The following is a 19,484-nucleotide window of genomic DNA, read 5'->3' on the forward strand; positions in this document are numbered from 1 at the left end:
TACAGCAGCAAAATGAAGAAGTGAAGGCTATAGAAAATGAAATAAAAGTACAGGGAATGAACAGTGGAGGGAAGGAATCTGGGACTCAAGTCAAAGATATGGAACAGAAAGAAGGAATAAACATTCAATTGTAACAGAATGAAGAAACAAGAATTCCAAAGAATGGGAGGCTTAGGAACCTCCCAGACAACTTTAAACATCCAACACCTGAATCATAAGGGTGCCAGAAGGATAAGAGGAGGAGCAAGAAATTGAAAACTTTCTTGAAAAAATAGTGAAGGAAAACTTCCAATTTGGCTAAGGAAATAGACATATAAGTCCAGGAAACTCAGAGAGTCCCAAAGAATTTGGACCTAAAGAAGAACACACCAAGACACATCAGAATTCAATTACCCAAGATTAGAGATAACGAGAGAATCTTAAAGCAGCAAGAGAAACGGAGACAGTTACCTACAAAGGCGTTCCCAAAAGCCTCTCAGCTGATTCTCGAAAGAAACCTTACAAGCAAGAAGGGGCTGGAAAGAAGTATTCAAAGATGTGAAAGGCAGGGACCTACTTTGCAGGTTACTCTATCCAGCAAGGCATCTTTTGGAATGGAACGGCAAGTAAAGTGCTTCCCAGGTAAGGTCAAGTTAAAGTTCATCATCACCAAGCCCTTACTATATGAAATGTTAAAGGGACTTATCTAAGATAAAGAAGGTCAAAAACTATGAAGAGTAAAATGACAGCAAACTCACAGCTACCAACAACTGAAACTAAAGAAAACAAAACCAAATTAAGCTAAGCAAACAACTAGAACAGGAACAGAATCACAGAAATAGATTTCAGAGGGGAGGGGAGGGGATAGAGGAAATGGTACAGGAAATAAGAAGCATAAATAGTAGGCACAAAATAGACAGGGGCAGGTTAATAATAGTATGGGAAATGGAGAAGCCAAAGAACTTATATGTACGATCCCTGGACATAAACTAAGCAGGGCAGGGAGGAATTCCTGAGGGATTGAGGGTGCAGGGCAGAGGGGGGAAAAGGGGATAAAAAAATGGGACAACTGTAATAGCAATCAATAAAATAAAAAAAGAAACATAATGGTAGAAACAAACTAGAGGGAAGTTAAGAATAGCATAGGGAATGAGGAAGCCTAAGAACTTACATGATACATGGGCAGGAACTAAGGGGGAGGATTGCTGGAGGGAATGGGGTTATCAGGTGGAGGAGGGCAAAGAGGAAAAATTGTTACAACTGTAATAGCATAATCAATAAAATATACTTTAAAAAAACCTACCTACCCCTCCTGAATTCACTGTTTTCACACCATGGTTTTTAAACACAGTGCACAATGGACTTTTCCTCACTTTTTAAAACAAATTTATTGGGGTGATACTGGTTAACAGAATTGTACAGGTTTTAGATAAACAAGACATTTCCTTACTTTTATGATTAATTTTTATCCTCATTAGAACTTCTTTTAGAGCCTGTTTATTTTTTTAAAAAATATATTTTATTGATTATTCTATTACAGTTGTCCCATTTTTTCCCCTTTATTCCCTTCTATCCTACATTGCCTACCCCCCACCCCTGAATTCCCCCTGCCCCTTAGTTCATGTCCATGGGATGTACATATAAGTTCTTTGGCCTCTTCATTTCCTATACTATTCTTAACCTCCCCCTGCCTATTTTGTACCTACTATTTATGCTGCTTATTCCCTGTACCTTTTCCTCCATTCTTCCCCCTCCACTCTGTTATACTGTTCATAGTTTTTTATCTTTTTCTTAGGTAAGTCCCTTTAACATTTCATATAAGGGATTGGTGATGATGAATTCCTTTAAGTTGACTTTATCTGGGATGCACTTTATCTGCCCTTCCATTCTAAATGATAGCTCTGCTAGATAGAGTAGTCTTGGATATAGCTCTTTGTCTTTCATGATTTTGAAAACTTCTTCCCATTCCCTTTTTCCTGCAAGGTTTCTTTTGAGAAATCAGGTGATAGCCTTGTGGGAATTCTTTTGTAGGGAATTGTCTCCTTTTCTCTTGCTGCTTTTAAGATTTTCTCATCTTGAATCTTGGGTAACTTAATTATGATGTGCCTTGGTGTGTGCTTCCTTGGGTCCAACTTCTTTGGGACTCTCTGAGCTTCCTGGATCTCCTGGGAATCTATTTCCTTGGCCAGATTTGGAAAGTTCTCCATTATTTTTTTCAAGTTTTCAATTTCTTGCTCTTCCTCTTCTTCTGGTACCCCTATGTTTAGGATGTTGGATCGTTTCAAGTTGTCCCAGAGGTTCCTTAGCCTCTCCTCATTTTTTTGAATTCTTGTTTCCTCATTCTGTTGTGGTTGAATGATTATTTCTTTCCTCTGCTCCCAGTAGTTGATTTGAATCCTGGTTTCCTTCCCTTTACTGTTGATTTCCTGTATATTTTTCTGTATTTCGCTTTGCATAACCATCACTTTTTCCGACCACACTCAGCCAATTCAGTGAGCATCCAGATTACCAGTGTTGTGACCTGTGCGTCTGACAGGTTGGCTATCTGTTCATCGCTTAGTTCTATTTTTGGAGCTTTGATCGATTCTTTAATTTGGGCCATATTTCTTTGTCTCAGCGCACCTATTATGTTCAAAGAGGCGGAGCCTTAGGTGTTCACCAGGATGGGGCAACCCGGGTGACTGAGTTGTGACACTGTCTGTGGGGGGCGGTCCAAGAGTTAACAATGCCGCTTGCTCAGCTCTCGGCGGGCTTTCAGTCACTTCCCCTGCTACCAACAAGCAAGTTGGGCCCTTTTAGTGCTGATTCTCAGGTGGATCTGTTGTGTACGTTCTAGGACCCCACGGGTCTCTCCTGTGAGGCTGGGAGTTTCTCCTGCTGCCACAACCCCCAGAGGTTTTACCTCCAGAGGTTTTGAGGCTTCCTTTTCCTGCATGGGAACCCTGGATTGTGCAGCCTGTCTCACTCCCCAGCTGTTCCTCATGGTTTTTCTGAGTACCAATGTGGGACCGCTGGGTCTACCAGCCACTGCCTCACCTGCCTGGCCCTCCAGCACTGCCTTGCTGCATGTTCTCTCTGTCCTGCTGCCTGTCTCCAACTCTCCTACTGGTCTGGATGAATGTTTCTTCTTCTTCTTTATTTTTTTTCTGGCTGGGTACAGTGAACTTCATTGATGGTGCATGACAAGGCAGAGCTCCCTAAGCCCCTCCCCTCTTCAGGGGGTCTAGGATGGAAACTAGAGGTCAGGAGATTCTCAGTGTGTTGCGGAATCGATTCTGGGCAAGGACTCTCCAGGAGCTGAGGTTCTCTCTTCCTGTCACGGGGCTGGTGGTCCAGGGGGCTCTTACTCCTTGGAGGCCATGTGGACCATCAGGTCTACCACCCCATTGCTGTAGCCAAATTCATTGTCATACCAGAAAATGAGCTTGACAAAATGGAGGGCCATGCCAGCCCCGGCATCAAAGATGGAGGAGTGGGTGTCACTATTAAAGTCCCAGGAGACAACCTGGTCCTCAGTATATCCCAGGATGCCTTTGAGGGGGCCTCCTGATTCCTGCTTCCCTACCTTCTTGATGTCATCATATTTGGCAGCTTCCTCTAGGGGGCAGGTCAGATCCACAATGGACACATTGGGGGTGGGGACATGGAAGGCCATGCCAGTGAGCTTACCATTTGGCTCAGGGATGACCTTGACCACAGCCTTGGCAGTACAAATAGAAGCAGGGATGATGTTCTGGGCAGCCCCTCAGCCATTAGGCCACAGCTTCACAGAGGGGCCATACCCAGTCTTCCAGGTGGCAGTGATGGCATGGACTGTGGTAATGAGTCCCTCCACAATGCCAAAGTTGTCATGGATGACCTTGGCCAGGGGGGCCAAGCAGTTGGTGCTGCAGGAGGCATTGCTAACAATATTCATGGAGTTGTCATACTTGTCATGGTTCACACCCATCACAAACATAGGAGCATCAACAGAAAGGGCAGAGATGTTGACCCTCTTGGCCCCTCCCTTTCCTGTGAGCCCCAGCCTTCTCTACAGTAGTGAAGACACCAGTGGACTCCAAAACATTCAGCACCAGCATCACCCCATTTTTTGTTGGCGGGATCTCACTCCTGGAAGATGGAGATGGACTTTCCACTGATGACAAGCTTCCCGTTCTCAGCTTTGATTGTGCCCTTTGAACTTGCTGTGAGTAGAATCATACTGGAACATGTAGACCATGTAGATGAGGTCAATGAAAGATAATTGATGGTGACAACATCCACTTTGCCAGAGTAAAAAGCAGCCCTGGTGACCAGGCGCCCAATGTGGCCAAATCTGTTCACTCCGATCTTCACCAACTTGTCTCAAGATTGAGGCTGGCACTGCAGGGGAAGATGCAGCTGTCTGTCGAACAGGAGGAGCAGAGAACCTGGATGAGTGTTTCTTCTTTAGCTCCTTGGTTGTCAGACTCCCATACAGTTCGACTTTCTGGCAGTTTTGTTATTTATTATTTTTAAATTTGTTGTTGTCCTTCTTTGGGTTGTGCAAGGAGGCAAAGAGTATCTACCTACATCTCCATCTTGGCTGTTAGAACCTTTGTTTCCACAACTGTCTGTGCCATGATCTCCCCTGATCTGACTGTCTTTCCTACCTTAACTCCCTGCGCACTCTGCCCACTTGCATTCTCACCTCCGACAGGGCTCTTTAGTACTGAACCAGCAATAAAAACCCTTTGCCTTTTATCTCTCTTCCCTCTCTCCTACACCCTCTGTAACCCCATGGCCCTGACTCATTGTACCACGATTTTATGTTGTGTCTCCTTTCACTTGTGGCCTATTCTTACTCCAACCCATCACATACCCACACACTGAAACTCTCCAGAACTCCCAGTTTCCCAGCATGCATCTTGACATAAGGTGACAATGCTCACAGCACATTTTAAGTGCTGTGCATTGATTGTTGCAGGGTTCAAAGGCCTGTAAAGAATAGGGAGATTTCCATCCTTTTTTACGCACTCTGTAGTCTGAAGTTATAACAAGTTTTCTGTAACATCATGCTATTGAGATATACACATGCATGACTGTGATTTCATGCAAGAGTAATAGTGAATTTAAATGAGTGTGTGTATTTATGAGTGTTTATATATGAGCGTACACTTTTGTGTGTTCAATGTGTGCATTAAGGTTTGTGAGTGTGCAGTTGAAATTCTGTCAGCACGTGTCTGTGTATCTGTATAAGTAATTAAATGTGTGACTGTATTAAAGGGAATGTGCATACGTGTGTGTTTGCATCTGCGTGTAAATGGCTGCGTGTGAGTGTGTGCAGGATGGGCTGTCCACCGTAATGGCTCTAACAAGTGACTTGACAATGAGGGTATCGATAGTGACCTTGGATCAAAAAATTGATTTATGCATAGAATAACCTAGAGAATTAAGTTCAACTTGTAATTTTTATATTTTTCTTTTGGCCCGTGAGAAATATAGTTCTTAATTTAAAAAACAATCACAGTTTCTTACTGGAAAGTTTGCAAAAAGGTAAGTTTAGCGGAAGGTGTTTACCATTCAATGGTGTCGGATTAATGAGTGGCATTGGCTTCAAAGATACTTAGAAGAATCGAGGAATCTGACTGTTAACAACTGTGTGATCCTGGTGCTTTGTATGAGAGGGATTATCAGAATGTTCTGTCCTTCTTCTGTGGATATTGTTCTGCCTCTGCTTTTGGTCACTATTAGGGGTCCATAGGGGTAATGTGTATTTTGTCTCAAAAAATTTCTGTAAGTTGACATTGCCTTTGAGCCACTCAGGACAGCAATATATATTATTCACACTGTGTTTTTCCTGTTATCTAAATCTTTCTAAAGATTTCTTTCTGAATCTTCCTCAGATATTTTGACTCAGTTTCTTTCTTTGCTCCATACATCAACGATGGTGCAGCTCATGTAAGATTAGGAAAGGACTCACTTTGGATAGAACTTCATAATGGAGCAGAATGTCCAGTGAGACATGCAGACTCATCCCCGTCCCTCGGGGTGAGACCTCAGCAGAGACCCCTGCTCTCTGTCCTCCGTGGGAGACCCCGTCTGCTCCAGGGATCATGGAGAGAAAGACCCTGTCACAAACACCTCAGTAGTCTCCTAAGGGATTTAGTGCTGGCTGGGCACTTGGAGTTGTTCTTGGTAATTAGCAGCTGGAAAGAAAGTTTTGAGAAATGCTCTCAGCTCCCAAGCCTGTTAGTGCCAAGGCTGCTACAGGTGAAGTGATAATTGCAGTTCAGAGGGGAGGTGAGGTCACCAAATCACAGCTCATTATCTCAGGGTCGGGCTACCTCGCCCACTTCTTAACAGTCCTGACTTCACGATGAGCCCAGAGTCCAGGCCCCAGCAGAAGCTGGCGGCTTTTCTCTTTATCAGCCTGAGAGGTAGGGACTGGAAGGGAAGGCATTAGAATAGAAGTGTGGGTACGTGAACATAGTGGGCAAAGGGGACTTTCTGAGCATCAGCCTGGTCCAGCACCAAAGCCCCAGGAAAGGAGGAGAAATACTGAGGCTTGAGCTGAGCTGGTAAGGAGACCTGGGTCCTAGACCTGCTCCAGTTTCCAGTGGCTCCTGATGTGATGTCGTGTGGTCCTCACTCACGGTCATAGTTCCGTTTTATCCAGCGATCAGGAATCCTACTTTTTAATGTGCTTAAGGGCCGCAGGTGTAAAATCGATTTAGGGCCAGCGGAATTTATAGGCACCGCAGAAATAATCTGCACATTTCCAGAGGGGCACTGTAATAGCTGCATGACTTTCCATGTATGGGAATAATCTGAGTCTGTGCAGAAAGTGTGTCTGAGAGCATTTGCTGAAGCACAAATGTTTTCTTTAACTCGGGGTGTGTGTTGGGCTTAATAGGTTTAATCATAGTGCCTCTACGGAGTAGGAAGAGACGATTCCCTCTTATAGTTAGGGAAGCAGCATTTAAGAAAAATATAACTTTATAAAATTTAGTCATCACCTCCGGGCTCACATGTATCTTGTGATATTTCTACTTTTTGAAATACAATACCAATCCAGAAAAAGTATGTCGTTTTTATAATATACAGGGTTATGTACTACCATTCATTTTGCCTGTCTTATATTTTAACATTTTAACACAAATGTAACTTTACTGCTAATTATTTAATTTAACCCACATCTTAATAAACATGTATATGGTCTAAGGTTACTAATAATTTTATTGTACCATACACTGTTTATTAGGCATCAGGTTTTTCTATCTCATAGTGTTTGTTGCTCATGTCATTGTACTTTTTTTCCTGGAATATAGGCTAGCGAATGTTTCTGTGGCCGTCCTAATATTTAGCTGGCCTCCTGAGCTTGTGAGGGATGAAGCAGTGATTTCACGTGTGGCCTCGATAGCAATGATTCATATTTTGGAAGTGTTCTTTAATGGCTACGCATTCATCCCTTGGAAGTCCCTAGATGGCAGAAAAACTTTTCGGCCAGCATTGAGGGAACACTGTTGGGAAGTGGAAAATGTTGGAATGCAACTAACATGATACATGTGGCTTACACCTAATTTTTCCATGCAGGGTAGTCCCTAGGTCAGAAGAAAATAGCAGACACTGAGAACAGATAGCATGTCCATCATGAATTTGGCGGTAGGAATTGTCTACTTACTACAGACTATAATCGGAGTCCTGGGGAATTTCTCTCTGCTGTACCATTATCTCTTCCTTTACTTCACTGGGTACAGGCTGAAGCCCACAGATTTGATTGTCAACAACCTGACTGTGGCCAATTCCTTGGTTCTGTTCTCTAGCGGAATCCTTTTTGCCATAACACATTTTGGGTGGTATCACCATTTAGGTGACTTTGGATGCAAATTTTTCCCCTATTTACGGGCAGTGAGCCGTGGTGTGTCCGTTGGCACCACCTGCCTCCTGAGCGTCTTCCAGGCCATCACCATCAGCCCCATGAACTCCAGGTGGGCAGACCTTAAACGCAAAGCTCCAAGGTACGTTGTCCCTACAATTTTTCTGTATTGGATCCTGCAAATGTTGGTAAAAGTTATTTATCCTATTTTTATGTTTAGAAATTTGAGCAACGAAAACATCACAAATACAAAAAGTTTTGGATACTGTTCATCCGTTCGTCATGGTAAAATAATGGACTCATTATATGCAGTGTTGATAGCGTTCCCTGACGTTGTATGTTTTGTGCTCATGCTCTGGGCCAGCAGTTCCATGGTCTTCATCCTGTACAGACACAAGCAGAGGGTCCAACATATTCACAGGACTCTCGTCACCTTCCAGACCTCCCCTGAGTCCAGAGCTACCAAAACCATCCTCCTCCTGGTGAGCACCTTTCTCTTTTTTAACACCCTTTCCTCCATCTTTCATATTATCTTAAGTATTATTAAAAATCCCAACCAGTTCGTCGTGAATACCAATTCAGTGTTCTCTCTGAGTTTCCCAATTGTCAGTCCCTTTCTGCTCTTGAGCCGTGACTCTGCTGTCTCCAGACTCAGCTTTGCCTGTATAAGGAATATAAAATCCACTAATCCTATGAGAAATATGTAAGTTGTATGTATGTCCACCCTGTTCATTTGGTAATTCACTCATCCTCCTCAGTGTCCTGAGTACTACTAGGAGTGCCTTTTAAGGAACTGGTACACAGAACATGGTGAGCATCCTCAAAGTCACCAATGGTATAATGGCAAGTGTAATGAAATATCATATAACGGCCCTGTAAATACTTACGTGATTGAAGTTTCCTCATGTTTACCGTGGAGGATTTCAGAATTGATGCAATAGAGACATCATGGCCTGTAACAACCTGGATATTATGGAGAAATCTTTGCGTGCGTAACTTCAAACTGTGCCAGTACATGTCCAGAAATGTACAAGGCATTGAGTCGATAGAAAAGTTAAATAAATGAGGATGAGGATCAGCATGTGGCTGGTTACTATTGAAACTGAAGACAGCAGGGCTGGAGGGACATTCAGTCCATGAGGAAAGCCTGTGGTAGTCTTTTATGACTTTCTGCATGATACCCCTGGAGAGGCGCTGGTATGTTTATTTGAAATACCATGTTATGATGGGAGGTGAGCATGCTCAACAAATTTCAAATGGACAGATTTAGCTGGAATGGGGCAATGAGAGCCTAAAACTACATTTTAGCTGATTTTTTGGACCACATCAGGTGAGTGTGACCATTTAAAAGGTATGAATTGCATAGAATTGGGAACTACAGAAGGTAGACATTTTTTTTTGCGAAGAGGATCTGGGCACATTGTCAGAAGGTGCAGGGGTGCACTCTTGTCTCTCCAATGATATTAGTTCCTGGTGGGGACTTCCATTAAATCTGGGGCACGGTAGCCAGATCCATTTGAAAGGAAAGTCAGGAATCTGTTCTGTGTATGGTGAGTCTGTGGCTCCTTCATTTTTAAGAAGCAAAGTGGATATTCTCTGAACTTCTTTAGAGATTTTTATATACCTTACTCTGCATTTACATTGGGAAGCTGCTGCATACTTTTAGACTCAACAGTTTAAGAATCAAAAGAATGATTTTGACCTCATTCATGTATATGTTGAGCCTTGTATCATGAATGAAACCTGTAGTTTTAGCGTGCATGAAACACTTAAATTACACCAAAAATAAATAAGAATAGAGAATGAGAAAAATAACAGACACACATATGTACAATTGTTTGTGAGAGCATAGACATACATATATATGCCTCTCTGTGACCTGTGCATATTGTACAGTATAAAAATTTAAAATAGTACTAATAACAACAAATTTAAGGTCTGTTATCAGATATGTATATTGCAATGCTTTTCTCTGTTAAAATTCAATAAAAATGTAGTTTTTAAAGTTTATTGTCTGGCCTCATCTCTTGAAAAAACATAAATATAGTAAAAATGTATTTGTATTTTAAACAGGAATTAGTCTACCTAAATTTAATTTTAAAATTAATACATATGGGTATCAATAGAGTTTATTCCCTTTTGAATTTCATTTATATTAATTTTCTATGTTAATTTTTTCTACTTATTTTTGCAATATATTTCTAAGTTATTATACACTATAATTATACATTTTAATGGACCAATTTCCTTGGAAGTTTGCTTAGTGATTTGTTCGTCTACCTAATAATTTTGGCATATGCTTAAAAGCTAATCATACTGACATTTTATTTAATACTGTTAAACTCCAACTTTATAGTACAAGGACATTATAACACATTCCTGTACTCAGTACCTGGATCAGGAAATAGAATGTTGTCAGAAGACCCCTGTGCTCCCTCCATGTCACTCTTCCTCAGGTTAAGCACGGCTCTGACATCTCACAGCACAGGTCACTGGGGCCTGTTCCGCACTTTATATGGGAAGTGATATCACACTAACTCTTTATGTTTTGTGTTTCTCATTCCTTACGTTTTTGGTGAATTTATTGCCGCGTGTTGGTACTGGTCTTTCAATAGCATTGCTGTATAGGATTTTATTGTGTAAACATAAAACACTTAATCATTCTCTGTTCTTTGGCATATGGGTGGTTTCAGACTGGGACTGTTAGGTAAAGTCCTGTATATAAGTATAGAACAATTTTTGATGATGCACATCCATATTTCCTTTGATAATGGGAGGTGAATTGTTGGGCTTTATGTCTTGGAAATAGTGCCAAAGAGCCCTGGAAAACTTTTGAGGCAGTTGCCACTCCCACCACCAGTGTAGGATTTCTAGGTTTATCAACATTATTGTCACCTCTTTTGTTTTTTGTTTTTTCATTTTTATGTTAGACTTTGATTGATGCGTGTTGGAGATATGTAATAAATTCTATTTCTTCATGAGTATGACATTTGAGGATATTTTCACATTTGTCAGACATAAGACAGCCACATATTAAAATGTGTTTTTAAAAATTTTTCAATTGTGTTGTCTTTTTCCATTGATTTGTAATAATTGTGTATATCTGCTGGACACAATTTCTTTCTTGGTTGCCTCTCTTTCTTCCATGACCTGTATGTGTGTGTGCACGTGTGCGCGTGTGGGTATTGATGAGTAGCATGTCTTCATTTTAACATGACTTATATTTTCTTAGATAATGTTATCCTGTTAAAAAATATATTTCTATTTTAAGGATCAAGGAATATACTCCATCCTTTCTGTTTCAAAACATCATATAGCTTTAAGATTCAGATTGACAATTCATCCAGGATTGATTTGGTATATGTGTGGATGGAGAATTGTATAGTTTTCTTTCTTAAGCATATGGTATTGATTATGCTGTTACGCTTGTCCCATTTTTCCCCCTTCGTCCCCCTCCACCCAGTAGCCCTCATTCCTTCCAGCAATCCCCAACTCTTATTTCATGTCCATGGTGGTGCATATAAGTTCTTTGGCTTCTCCCTTTCCCATACTATTCTTAGCATAGCCCTATTTTGTTCCTACCAATTATGCTCCTTAATCCCTGCACCATTTCCCCCATCCTCCCCGCTTCCTCCTCCCAGCTGATAACCCTCCAAATGATCTCCATTTCTGTGTTTCTATTCCTCTTCTTGTTTGTTGAGTTTGTTTTTGTATTTCTTTTTAGATTCAGTTGCTCATAGTTGTGAGTTTGTTGTCATTTTCATGTTCATAGTTTTGATCTTCTCTTTCTTAAATAAGTCCCTTTAACATTTTGTGTAACAATGTCTTGGTGATAATGAGCTCCTTTTGCTTTACCTTGTCTGGGAAACACTTTATCTGCCCTTCCATTCTAAATGGTAATGTTGCTGCATAGAGTAATCTACATTGTAGGTCCTTGCTTTTCATCACTTTGAATACTTCTTGCCAGTCCCTTCTTGCCTATAAGGTTTCTTTTGAGAAATCAGCTGAGAGTATAATGGGAACTCATTTTGTAGGTAGTTCTCAGCTTTTCTTTTGCTGCTTTTAAGTTTTTCTCTTTATTTTTAACCTTTGGCAGTTTAATTATGATGTATCTTGGTGTGGTCCTCTTTGGGTCCAACTTGTTTCGGACTGTGTGCTTCCTGGACTTGTATGTCTTGTCTTTGCCAGATTGCAGAAGTTTTCCTTCATTATTTTTTCAAATACATTTTCAATTTCTTGCTCTTCCTCTTTTCCTTCTGGAAACCCTATGATTCAGATGTTAGTACTTTTAAAGTTGTCCTAGAGGTTCCAAAGTCTCTCCTCATTTTTTGGAAATCTTGTTTCTTCATTCTGTTCTGGTTCAATGTTTATTTCTTCCTTTTGTTCCAAGTCATTCATATGAATCCCAGCTTCCGTCCCTTCACTGTTGGTTCCCTGTGTATTTCTCTTTATTCACTTTGTGTATGCATCATTTCTTCCTTTATTTTCTTGCCATACTCAGTAAGTTCTCTGAGCATCCTTATCACCAATGTTTTGAACTCTGGATTTGATAGGTTGGCTATCTCCATTTCATTTAGTTTTTTTCCTGGGGTTTTGTTCTGTTCTTTCACTTGGGGCATATTTCTTTGCCTCCTCAATTTGTCAACCTCCCCGTGTTTATTTCTGTGTATGAGGTGGAACTGCTTTTACTCCCTTTCTTAGTAGCATGGCCTCTGTAGCAAAGGCACCTGTAAATTGTATTGGGCAGAGCCTTAGGTCATCGCCAGGGCAGGGCAACCTGCATCATCTCTCCATGGCTCCACTTTGTGTTGGGGGGCAGAGAGGGGACAATGCCACTGCCTGGCCTCCAGAGGCCCGCCTGTCACTTGCCCCATTTTTAGTCACTTCTCCCACTTCCTGTATGCAGCTGGCACCCCTCCAGCTGCTTCCCTGGGGTTGCATGTGTTCTAAGTCCATATGGGCCTTTTAAGTGGTGAAAATCTGTCAGTTTCTTCTGCCACCCCAACCCCACTGGTTTGTTTGTTTTTTTGTTTTCCAGCCAGAGATGAGGGTTTATCTTCCTAGTGTTGGAACCCTGGGCTATGCAGTATGGCCTGGGCCTGACATTACTCGCTTCCAGAGTATCCCTCCTGATTTTTATCCACCACACGTGAATATGGGACCATCAGTTCTGCCACCACTGACTCTGCTTGTCCGTGCCACATGGCCTGTCTGCCCCATCTCCATGACTCTGGCCCCTCCTACCCATCTGGGTGAATGTGACTTCTTTAGATCCTTGGTTGCTGGGCTTCCATACAGCTCAATTTTCTGATGGTTCTGGGTGTTACTTGTTTTTGAGATCTGGTTGTAATTCTTTCTATGGTTGTGCAAAGGGGCTAAGCATGTGTACCTATGCCTCCATCTTGACTGGAAGTGTATGGTTTTTTTATAAGCTAAGAAACTGTCATTCATGTAGACACTGGGATGTATTTTTTTCTCTTTTGCTCTCACTGTCGTTCCTCACCTAGTTTAACACCACCTCCCTTTTGTTTCTCTTTTCTTTGATATTTCCTGGTAAATTGATGTCCTTCCTGCCTTCTTTAGTTTTTAACAATTCCCTAGTACCACTTAACCAATGATAATTTTGGTTTGAAATTTATTCATTGGGTTATTTACTCAATATTTACACATTTTAAGGTAAAGGTCCATCAAATTAGGAAACAGTTATTTGTGATTGCCTCAAATTCTTTTCACCTATTGTGTCAGCTTCTGTTCTGGACTATTTTGCAAGGATTTTTGATAAACAGCCTTGGAAGATGGCAGCAGTGTCTTTCTTGGAGAGAAGGCATATATATTTCCTGACTAATACAATAAACTTAATGCCTACCTTCGAGGTAATGGTTGGGCAGCTGTACTTACTGGCCACCTAAAAAGTTGCAGTTTATTAAGCTCAGTGTTCTCCAGCTGTGATACAAGCTTGCTGTATGTGCAGCATCCACCTGTACCCTGTGCAAGGCCTTATGGGGTGTGTTGGAGCAATGCAATCAGATGTGAACACAAAGCTCTTGCTGCCTGTTGTGCCATGAATAGTAATGTCTTTGTCTCAGCCCCAGGAGTCTCATGTCTTGCCCAGCATCGTTGGAATTGGCAGCCTGACTTGTTCATTCGTAAATGGAGAAAAATCTACACCTTTTACATTTTTTACAGTCTTGTCAAAAAGCATGGACAGTGTCTGAGCCCTCCAGGAATAAATAGCCTGATTATTCACCTTGGTAGAGCAATGCTGACTTGGTGAGGTAAATGGGGCCCATGACATTCTGCTCAGGCTGCTGTGATACAGCAGCAGTATCACAGACAGGGTGCCTAATAAACAACGATTTCTATCTCGCAGTTCTGGAGGCCGGAAGTCTGAAGTCAGGATGCAGTAGGATCAAGTGAGGGTCCTCTCCCAAATAGAAAAGCTCTCCTCATATCTGCACAAGGTTCTACCTCCTAATACCATCACCTTTGGTGGAAGCTTTCCATATATGATTTTTGAAGGAACACACAGACAGTAGCAGAGGTACTTGGATAAAGGCAGCATCGTAATGTTCTACATGAGAATATAATAGGAAACACGTGTGACATGCCTGTGCATCCCCGTCCCCTAAGTTTCAAAGGGGATTATTCTGGTCAGGTGAAGTCAGGTAGACAAATGGTAGTGGGAAAAACTACCCTATATCTTGTCACCAGAGGCTGGATAGGTGTTTAGGTCAAGGACTACTAACCTCTGATATATGCCTTTTTCATTATATGAATGATACGCTCTTTGTAAAGGCTTTGTTCTCCGTAGCCCTGTCCAAGATGTCATCGCCTCTTTGCTGTGGAAGGTGGCTAATCAAGTTGACTGTATTCAGATTCTTCTTTTCTAATGACAGTTGACTGGAATTCTAGTGCAGATGTACCGAGCTCAGTGAAGGAACATCTGTTGCCACTCTTTCATGCCACGGAGTCCCCTGATTAGGGTGTCACAAAGCCTACATCCACAAGCCTGGGCTCTAGTCTAAAAACTCAAGAAAAACCCACATTGACAATTTTTAAAATTCAGGTGGAATTTATTTTCTTCTCACATTTTTTTTGTGTGCTCACCCGTATCCCATCTTCAAAAACAAATAACATGAAATTCCTGTCATGATTCAAATCTGTCCTCTTCTATCCTATCTAACTGGCTTCCCCGCTCCCTGCTCTTGTAATATGTGGGGTCCACCAGATCATTGACGACAATCTGCCCATTTAAAATTCAGCTGATTAGTAACATTAATTTTAACTGCAAAAGCCCTGTGCTGTGTAACATAACATAACCGCTCTGCTTAAGTTACACTAGTGGTTGGAGGTATGCCTGTTTTTGAGAACAGTAAATCTGTTGCAATGAAAAATATTATTTTTATATCTATAAAACTATTTTCACAGTTTAATTCTTGGGATGATTTTTATATAAAAAGACGAAAGGGCACTATGTCCTTAAAATTTTTAGTTGTTATGTTTTTTATGCTTAAGTTTAAAAATCTAAGAACAGAAGAGCACACCAAGGTAAAAATTAAGTGTTATATTTTAGAAATTCCACAATGAAGAAAGATGTTTTCATCATGTCAGCCTTGGGACATAAAAATCCTTGTGGCACTGAAGTGTTTCAATACATAGGCAGACCTTTCAAAGGGATGGACTGACAGGACTTTCCAACTGTGAACACGGGGTGCTAGTCAACAGCTTCTCCTGTCAGACCCTCTGTGTTTGATCCTGTGCACAGTACCCAAAACGAAAAGGAAAAATACGGCTGAGTGTTATTCAACCCAAGTTGTATCTGCTCGTCTTTACTGTTCATTCCATTTTTAAAAGTTTATTGATTTTTATAGAAAGAGAAGAAGGGAAGGGGGAGGTGGGAGGGAGAGAGACAGACAGACAGACAGACAGAAATCTGTTGTTTCACTTATTTATGCACTCATTGGTTGACGGGGATCAAATCTGCAACCTTGGTGTATCATGACAGTGCTCTAACCAACTGAGCTACCCAGCCACAGGATACTGTCTGTTCACTTAAGGGTATGTATTGGCATGTTATCTGAGGATGATTTTTGCCCTGAGCCACCACTAGAAACCATAGGGAATGAAACATGTTATTAAACAGATATCTGCACCTCTATGTTCACTGAAGCAAATGGTAACAACCTAAGTGTCTGTCAACACATTAATAGATAAAGAAGATGTGGGAGAACCAAGATGGTGGAGGAGTCAGTGGAAGTCACACTGACCTCCTCCCAGGACCAAACTGGAATTACAACTACATTGTGGAGAAATCACCTGGAACAAACAACTGAACAATAGCAAGAGAGGAGCCTTGTAACCTTGGAGACAGAAGAATTGGCTTTAGCTCAATCTAACTGGTAAGTAGTACGGTACAGACCTGAGAAGGTGGGCGGGACACCCACAGGTGGCAGCACCAGAAGGACATTGAAACCGCCAGTGCAATACCCCTGAGAAGAGTGGGGTCTAAACCAAAAGTGAGGATCTCTAGCCCACAGCACCAGAGCCCAAAAAGTACACAGAAAACAGCCAGCTGCGAAAAATGGCAGGGTTGCTCTCTGCAAGAGACAGGCGGCTGGACACGCAAAGAGCCTTCTAAAGGGCCAAAGCAAAATTTTTATTTGCAGCCACTTACCCTGGTCTCTGGCAAAGGCAGGGGCAGAGTGGGCTGGAGATACCTGAGGAGAGACTGGGGAAGGAGGCTTTGGGGAGAGAACTGAGAGAGTAGCTGGTGGAATCTCTGTGCTGACTCATCCCCCATGCGGCAGCAGCCATCTTGCTCAGGCAGAGACCACTCTCCCTGAGCGGCACCAGCGTCAAAGGACCCAATAGCCCCCATCCCCAGGTGGGAATCCACCAGCCCTGAGCTGTCTAAGGTGACCTGCTGAGTGCAGAGTGAATAGATCAACAGCTGAAGGAGAGAGCCACAAACAGTAGATTACTAGAAATCTCAAACAGACTGCCTAAGGTCAGAGAGGGACAACATCTGGCACCATCAGAGGCAGATTCAGAAAGTAAAAACAGCGGTCTCCTACTGTAGAAGTTCACACCATAAAGTCAGGAAATCAAGACAGATCAACTTAAGAAGCAAAAGCAAAAGAGAAGAGTCTCGCAAATAATGGGAAGACAAAGAAATATGCCCTACTTGAAGGGAATCTCCAGAAAGAGAACTAAATGAAATAGAGGCAAGTAAACTATCGGATATTGAGTTCCAAACAACGGTACTAAGGAAGCTCAATGAGCTCAGTGAGTTCAGACAGAATTACTAAAAACTACAGGGAAACTCCGAGGAACTTACTGCAAACTTTTTCAGCATGAAAAAGGACATAGAAACTATCAATACGAGACAAGAAGAAATGAAGAATACAATTTCTGAGTTGAAGAACACAGTAGAAGAAATCAAAAGCAGGCTAGATGAAGCTGAGGACCAAATCAGTGAGCTGGATATCAAGGTAGAAAAAGGCTCCCAGAAAGAGCAAGGAGGTGAAAAAAGACTCAAAAAGAATGAAGAGGCATTGAGGGAAATGCAGGACAACCTGTAACATAATAATATCTGTATAATTGGGATACCAGAAGGAGAAGAGGATGAGGAAGGGATAGAGAACCTGTTTGAAAAAGTAATGATGGAAAACTTCCTTAATTGGAGGAGAGAAAAAGGCACACAAGTCCCGGAAGCACAGACGGTCCCATTCAAGAGGAATGCCACAAGGCCCACTACAAGACACATTATCATTAAAATGGCAAATATCAAAGACAAACAGAATCCTAAAGCAAGCAAGCAAGCCAGCCAGCAAGAGGTAGTAACATATAAGGGAGCCCCGATATGACTAGCACCCGACTTCTCAACAGAAACACTGCAAGCCAGAAGGGAATGGAAAGAAATATTCCAAGTCATGAAAAGCAAAGGCATGCAACCAAGGCTGTTCTACCCAGCAAGGCTCTCAATTAAAATGGAAGGCAAAATAAGGAGTTTACCAGACAAAAGAAGGCTAAAAGAATACACCTCTGCCAAACCAGCACTGCAAAATATGCTAAAGGGACTGCTTTCAGATGAAGAAAAAGTTTCTATGAATACCCAGTTCCTTTCAGAGTTGCCAATAGTTGATATTACCAATATTTTTAATACTCATTAATCCGATTGTGACAATTATGTTACTTTAATTGTTCCTTTACTATTTGTTGAAACTAAACCTGTTTTAGTATATTTCTTGCCTATTTCTATTATTATTTTTGTAAAGCTTTAAATGACTTTTTGGTATTCTTTATCCATTTATTGATTAAAGATTTGTAGAACTTTTTCCCCTAAAAAACCCCAAAACCTATTAACCATGTTTTAGATGTGTTGCAGATACTTTTGTATTGTATTCCTTGTCCTTTAACTTTTTTTATAGGTATATTAGTATATAGTTAAATGTTTAATATATAGTCATATTGTCAATATTTACTTTATAGCTTCTGGGGTTGAACATTTTACTTCAGGTCATGAAAAATATTGTCTATTTTCTCCTAAAACTCCTTAAATTCTACATATTGATTTTTTTAACTCACCTGAATATTTCTTGTATAATGTGTGAAATAGAGCTCTATATTTGTTTTATTTCAAGTAATAGTGGTCCATGCACGTTATTTGTTGAATAAGCCTTATTTTCCCCTTGATTTGAAATATCAACTTAATCATACATATATTAATCAGATCTATACATTTGTCTCTAGAATGTTCATTATATTTCATTGATCTACTTGCTTATTTCTGTGCTGATGTCATGTTGGTTTAATTTCTGAGACTTTATAATGGTTTTAAATTAAAAAAATATTTTATAATTAACTTTGACATTTAAAAAAATAAATAAAATCAGTCTGCATTTAAGGAAGAAAGAGAGAGAGAGAGAGGGCACTCATACCTGTTGCGACAACATGGGTGGAAGTGGAGAATATTAAGCTAAGTGAAATAAGCCAGTTGATAAAGACAATTACCATATGATCTCACCTATAAGTGGACTCTATTCAACAAAATATAAACCAATGAACAAAATCAACCACAGGCACGGAAACATGGAGCAGACTGAAAGTGAACAGAGGGGAGGGGGAAAGAGAACAATGGCAGAAAGAAGGGGAAGGGACTAGACAAAGAAAATGTATGAATGACGCATGGACATGGACAAGAGGAGGAACTGACTGTGGGAGCAGGGGGTGGGGGTGAGATGGGTAGCGGGGGATAAAGTGGGAAAAATTGAGACAACTGTAATAGAACAAACATGATTTATAAATTAAAAATAATAAATAAGAAAAAGTTTTCAGCAAAAAAATAGATAAAGAAGATGTGAGATACATAATGGGTTATTATTCACTCATGATAAAGAAGGAAATTCTGCTATTTGTAACATGAAGGATGGACCATGAGTTCATTGTGCTGAGATAAGTTGGATAGAGGACAGGTCCTGTCTAATGTCACTTACATGTGGAATCTGAAATAGTCAAATCATCAAAACAGCAAATAAAATGCTGGTTACCAGGGGAACAGAGTTTGCAGGGTAAAACACTGTTTAATGGTCTGAACTTGCAACTTCTAGACAAATAGGCTCTGGAGTTTTAATGCACGCTATCCTGAATATTGACACCAATATTGTAC

General features: G+C 41.0%; 2 pseudogenes; one reads left to right on the forward strand and one right to left on the reverse strand.

Annotated features, from left to right (window-relative positions):
- Positions 1-3,322: 3,322 nt before the first annotated feature.
- Positions 3,323-4,198, reverse strand: LOC129081563 (glyceraldehyde-3-phosphate dehydrogenase-like; annotated as a pseudogene).
- Positions 4,199-7,496: 3,298 nt separating this feature from the next.
- LOC129081559 (vomeronasal type-1 receptor 4-like) lies at positions 7,497-8,523 on the forward strand (annotated as a pseudogene).
- Positions 8,524-19,484: the final 10,961 nt, after the last annotated feature.

Source organism: Pteronotus mesoamericanus, unplaced genomic scaffold (genome assembly GCF_021234165.1).
Source record: "Pteronotus mesoamericanus isolate MK-2021 breed Mesoamerican mustached bat unplaced genomic scaffold, CSHL_Meso_final scaffold_1135, whole genome shotgun sequence".
Classification (NCBI taxonomy): Eukaryota; Metazoa; Chordata; class Mammalia; order Chiroptera; family Mormoopidae; genus Pteronotus; species Pteronotus mesoamericanus.